The sequence below is a fragment of the Chrysemys picta genome, chromosome 1, assembly GCF_011386835.1.
Source record: "Chrysemys picta bellii isolate R12L10 chromosome 1, ASM1138683v2, whole genome shotgun sequence".
Lineage (NCBI taxonomy): Eukaryota > Metazoa > Chordata > Testudines > Emydidae > Chrysemys > Chrysemys picta.
The window spans coordinates 156010689-156016285 of NC_088791.1; the positions used below are offsets into that span (position 1 = coordinate 156010689).

Genomic DNA, 5597 nt, shown 5'->3' on the forward strand with positions numbered 1-5597 from the left:
GGGCTGCCTCTCACACTGTGACACTGATGTCAAGCTACAGACCTCTGACAGGAACTGCACTGCCACAGCCATCCACAGGCAGGCACTCACCTAACCGAGTTACATGAGTGACCTCCCAGCCACTCATGAACTGTCAGTAGAGAAGCTCCAGCCAATTCCCCCCAGCTCCCCAGTCTTGCATCCCAGAACTGTCCCATCTTGCACTGCTCAAGGTTCCCTTGGACAGTGCAAACTCATTAATAAGTTTGCCGCTTCTTCATAGAAAGTGGACATGTGCCAGCCTTTGTAACCTGAGCTGAGAGTCCCTTAGCATTTCAACCAAAACCACACCGTTTTAGGTAAAATATAAAACAGATTTATTAACTACAGAAAGATAGATTTTAAGTGATCATAAGTAGCATGCATAGGGATCAAAGTTTGTTACCCAAGAAATTAAAAATAAATTTACAGTCTACATTCTAACTTAAACAGACTAAGGAAGATTTGAATCAAGCAGTGTCTCACTGTAACGGATGGCACAAGCAGGTTACAGTTCCTCAGTACACAGACTGGGCCCCTTTCCAGCCTGGGACCAAACTTCCCCAGTTCAAAGTCTTTGTCTTCCAGATGTTCTTCCAGGGGTTGAGTGAGGGGTGAGGGGGAGACCAAGTGATGATGTCACTCTCCCTCTTTTATACTTTCTTCCAGCTGCCAGAAAGATCCTTGCTGTGACATGTGTTAGTCTGATAGTGGATGGTCATTGAGGAGCCATTAAGGCCCGGATGGCTACTCCTTTGTTGTAGCTGAAAGGCTGGCTGTGGGTGTCTCCCAACCTCACAGGATATTACAGTAACATACACATAGCAAAACTTCATAACTTCATATACAATTATAGCACATATGATCCAACAGGATATTAAAGCTCAACCAATCACAACTTTTAAAATGATACTCCACAAGGTATACTTTGTACAAAACATATCATAACCATATGACAGTGGTGAATATGGAGGCTCCAGGGTGCTACTTTGGGGTACAGAGTGTCACAGGCACCTAAAGGGGCAGTTAGGTGCCTAAATCCCCCTTGTGAATAGCCCTTAGAGCCCAGATTGACTTTGCAGGGATGGCAATTAGAAAAAAAATGCCTTTTCACTTATAAAAGGAGCACATTTGATAGAGAAGTTGAGGAGCAATAAAACCAAATCATCATGCCATTGTTACAGTAATACTGCATTTTCAGGCACACATTTAATAGCAATCACAAAAGGTATGTGACACCCCTTAACTTCTTCAATAGCTGTTGAAAACAGTTTGGATCTGTTCGCTGTAATAGACAATTTTCATTTTCAATTGAGGATGGTCCCGAGAGGATCCATTGCTAACAACAAACGGCAACAACGGGTCATTTTCCCCTGTGTAGGTGCACCTTCGGGCCAATATCCATATTGACTTTTCCATTACCGTAGGCATAATACTGGACTCCATGGTCTCCATGGCACATGGCAGTGTAACAACCTGTAGCCCAGTATCAATCACCACTGTTTCCATTATATAGAAAGGCAGACTTTCCAGAAATACTCTGGGAATTGTAAAAATAGCATTATGGGCATGGAAATCATTTCTGCCACTTTCCAGTGGCTGTCTGCCACCACTGTGTACTTTGTTGGGAAGACCAATATGGGAATCTTATCCAGGTCTGGACTGGCCAGGCCAAGGTACTCACTGTAGTTGTTCTATTTTAGCAACATATTCTAGGCATTTTTTAAAAAATCCTATACTTTTATTAAGCCTTGGCGCACAGAAATAGCGTAGCCGCCAGAAATAGCTTCATGGCCAGGCCTCGCACCGTACATCATCACTACGATTGTTTCTGCAGTGTAAAACTTCTGGCTCAGTTAAGTCAGAAGTCTAATTAACTATCAATCCTTGTTAACACTGAGAACTACAGTCTAATCAGCCAGTAATCACTCCTTGCTCACAAAATAATAGGCATCATCAGCCACACATAGTAGAGGTTTGCCACAATTTGTTCATGTCCACAGTCAGCTGCGGATGAGGACTTTGTGTGCTCTGTGTCATGTCTCAGATATCATTAGAAGGCTCCTCCCCTGTCCCTCTTTCGGATACCACAGTGTCGTTGCTAAGGAGGCCAGAGTTAAAAGTGACCTGAAAAGGAAATATGAACATTACTTTAAACCACAGAAATACATAATATGTGCTCTCACTAACACAGCTGGGCAGGGCATTCAACACGTTAATAGGTAGAGCCCTGCACGGATACAAAAATTTGGATCCACATCCAATCTGCACCTGCAATAATTAATTTGTATCTGACCCCTGGGATCTACACTCCACCTTTTATATGTATATCTATTCACATCCACAACAGCACCCTATCTCACTGTTAGAGCCCTGCACGGATGCAAAAATTTGGATCTGCATCTGTGAGGTTTGGTTTAAATAAAAATCTCATAAGAACATAAGAACGGCTATACTGGGTCAGATCAAAGGTCCATCTAGCCTTGTATCCTGTCTTCCAACAGTGGCCAATGCCAGATGTCCCAAAGGGAATGAACAGAACAGGTAATCATCAAATGATCCATCCTGTTGCCCATTCCCTGCTTCTGGCAAACAGGGGCTAGGGACACAATTCCTGCCCATCCTGGCTAATAGCCATTGATGGACCTATCCTCTATGAACTTATCTAGTTCTTTTTTGAATCCTGTTATAGTCTTGGCCTTCACAACATCCTCTGGCAGAGAGTCACACAGACTGACTCTGCGTTTGTTTTAATCCTGCTGCCTATTAATTTCATTTGGTGACCCCTAGTTCTTGTGTTATGAGAAGGAGTAAATAACACTTCTTATCTAGTTTCTCCACACCAGTCATGATTTTATAGACCTCAATCATATCCCCCCTTAGTCATCTTTTTTCCAAGCTCAAAAGTCCCAGTCTTATTAATCTCTCCTCTTATGGAAGCCATTCCATATCCCTAATCATTTTTGTTGCCCTTTTCTGAACCTTTTCTAATTCTGATATATCTTTTTTGAGATGGGGCAACCACATCTGCATGCAGTATTCAAGATGTGGGCGTACCATGGATTTATATAGAGGTAATATGATATTTTCTGTCTTATTATCGATCCCTTTCTTAATGATTCCCAACATTCTGTTTGCTTTTTTGACTGCTGCTGCACATCTCAGAAAGGAAACTTTGAAAGTCACATCACAGATGGAAAATATCTGACTTACCTGGGACACTGTGAGACACCCAGGCCCTGATTCAGGCCCTGACCCCCTTTGCAGGTCAGCACTTAAGCAATGGGACTTCGGCATATGCTTAAAGCTAATTTTATTTATGATATCTTGCTGTAAATGCAGCGAGGTGTGAAGCAGGAAGTCAGGCAGAAGTGGGAGCGGGGGGAGGTTCTAAGCAGAAGTTCTACGGTGAAAGAGAGAGAGAGAGAGACAGTGGAGCTTTAGGAATAATACCATTTTCCTTATTCTAATAAAGCTCCTTGTTCAGTGTTAGAAGAAAGTGACTCTTTATCATTGGCACATGAAAGCTGGTACTTCTGGGGCCAGATGCAGTAGACTGGGCTACAGCTTTACCATTAACAATCACTCCCAGTGAAATGCACCTAGCACAATGGGGTCTTGCTGTAAGATTAGGGCTCCTAGGCACTATGGTAATACCAAGAATACATCATCATTATAATAACCCAAGCGATATTTTCCTTAGAGAATCAAATATTTCTTAAAAAAGAGGGACTGTATCGCCTTAGTGGCACCGATGGCGTGTCACTGAGCACGCACACAAGCAGAGTAAGGAGTGTGACAGGAAGTCATGTCAGCTTCTCACATGCTCCAGGAGCCACAAACCAGCATGCTTACAGAGCTGCCTCTCACCTCGTGTAACGTTCACATAGGATCCATCAGCGTCGCTCTCTCCCGAGCACATGTTAGGGCCATAGGCACCAACTCCATGGGTGCTTCAGGGCTGTGGGTGCACCCACAGCAGCTCCTCGCCCAGCCCCAGCTCACCTCCGCCCCTGAGCGCGCCACCGCGTTCTGCTTGTCCCCTCTTCTTCCAAGCGCTTGCTGCCGCGAAACAGCTGTTTCGCGTGGCAAGCGCTGGGAGGGAGGGGGAGGAGCAGGAACGCGGCACGGTCAGGGGAGGAGCTGGGGAAGAGGCGGGGCTGGGACAGGGATTTGGGGAAGGAGTCCAATAGGGGCAAGGAGGGGGCAGAGTTGGGGCGGGGCCGGGGGCAGCTCAAGCATCCACTGGTGCCGGGAAAAGTTGGCACCTATGGTTAGGGCATCACTCGAGACGGTCAGACAGGAGAGCAGGGTATGGAGGGGAACCGCTGCTGCAGGGTGCAGTGAGAGAGACACCGGGCCCTGTCACAGGCAGACTGGTGTGGGGCTGGGACCTCCATCAGTAGCAGCACTCCGGACGCTTTGCCTCTCTTCTGCAGCAGGAAGCGTTGCGGCTCCCATGGTCCCACCAGTGCTCCTTCTCACCATCGTGGGCAACAGGCCATCTCCTCAAGAGGGTCCTGCCTCCCTCCTTGGGCCTTCCCTCTCCCCACCGGGAGGGCACCAACCATCCCACTCACTAGTGCCTTACTTTCACCTCCACCCCCAGTGATGGACTCTGCCCTGTTTCTTCACTACCCACTGCAGTCAAAACTAGGGAGGTGATGGAGCTGACACCAAAGCTACAGACTTTTCCAAGGGCAGGGAGAGGTGGGGAACTGCCCCCAAGTCCTCCTGGAAAATGCTCTCATATTTTGTGCCCTCTCAGGATCAGGCTCGTAGCTTGTCCCTTCTGCATAAACATGAATTGAATTGCTGCTCAGTAATCACTGGTTCTGCAGTCGCCAGCCAGCCAGTGTAAAACCAGAAGCTACCTCTGAAGGAGGAAATCTTGTCTAATCTCAATTGCTTTTTTTCAGACAGGCATGAGACCTTCCACGCTAGCGTGTGCAGAAACACACTGTCACCAGCAAATCTTTGTGATTCACACAACGGGACCCAGGTTCTTTGGTACAGCCTGGGTGTTCTGAGAACAGGGCAGTGAATAGGCCTACATTGATGCCGCAGTAAGAACTCTGGGACTAGAAAAAAACGAACAAAGGGATTAAAAGTCATGCATTATGGCTGCAAAATCAGAACCCCAGCTCCGCTGCTTCCCACCGTCACATTACAGAAAATAAAAACTGCCATTGAAAAGGCACTAAAACACTAATTACTGGGCATGATCATTCAATAAGTACAATAAGGAACCAATTTTTAGCTACTGGGACATATGTTCCCCACCCCAACATAGTGCAGAAAAGAGCAAAGCTACAGAAAGTATGTGGAAAACGAGATGGGGATCCATGCCTCTCCTGCCTGCGTTGTTGTTTGCACTCTTCTCTGTGTAACAAAGTCAGGTTTTGATATGGAATAAGGAGGTATGCACAGCAGAAGGGAGCTCAGGGCTCATGCAGTTGTACATGTCAAATACTCCACTCAGTAAATGTATGCTAGGAACTGAACTTCAGAAAAGCAGTGACTTCCCTTCTAAGTAGTAACTTTCCCTTCTAAATAGTCACATCAAATCTATCAGAGGA

The 5597-nt window shown here is 46.1% G+C and overlaps 1 long non-coding RNA gene across 1 annotated transcript; it reads right to left on the minus strand.

The window, feature by feature from the left end:
• Positions 1-339: 339 nt before the first annotated feature.
• Positions 340-3421, minus strand: LOC135976698 (uncharacterized). The gene is made up of 2 exons (XR_010594013.1): positions 3232-3421; positions 340-2145 (listed from the first exon to the last, which is right to left on the minus strand). It is a non-coding gene; the product is annotated as an uncharacterized LOC135976698 (long non-coding RNA).
• Positions 3422-5597: the final 2176 nt, after the last annotated feature.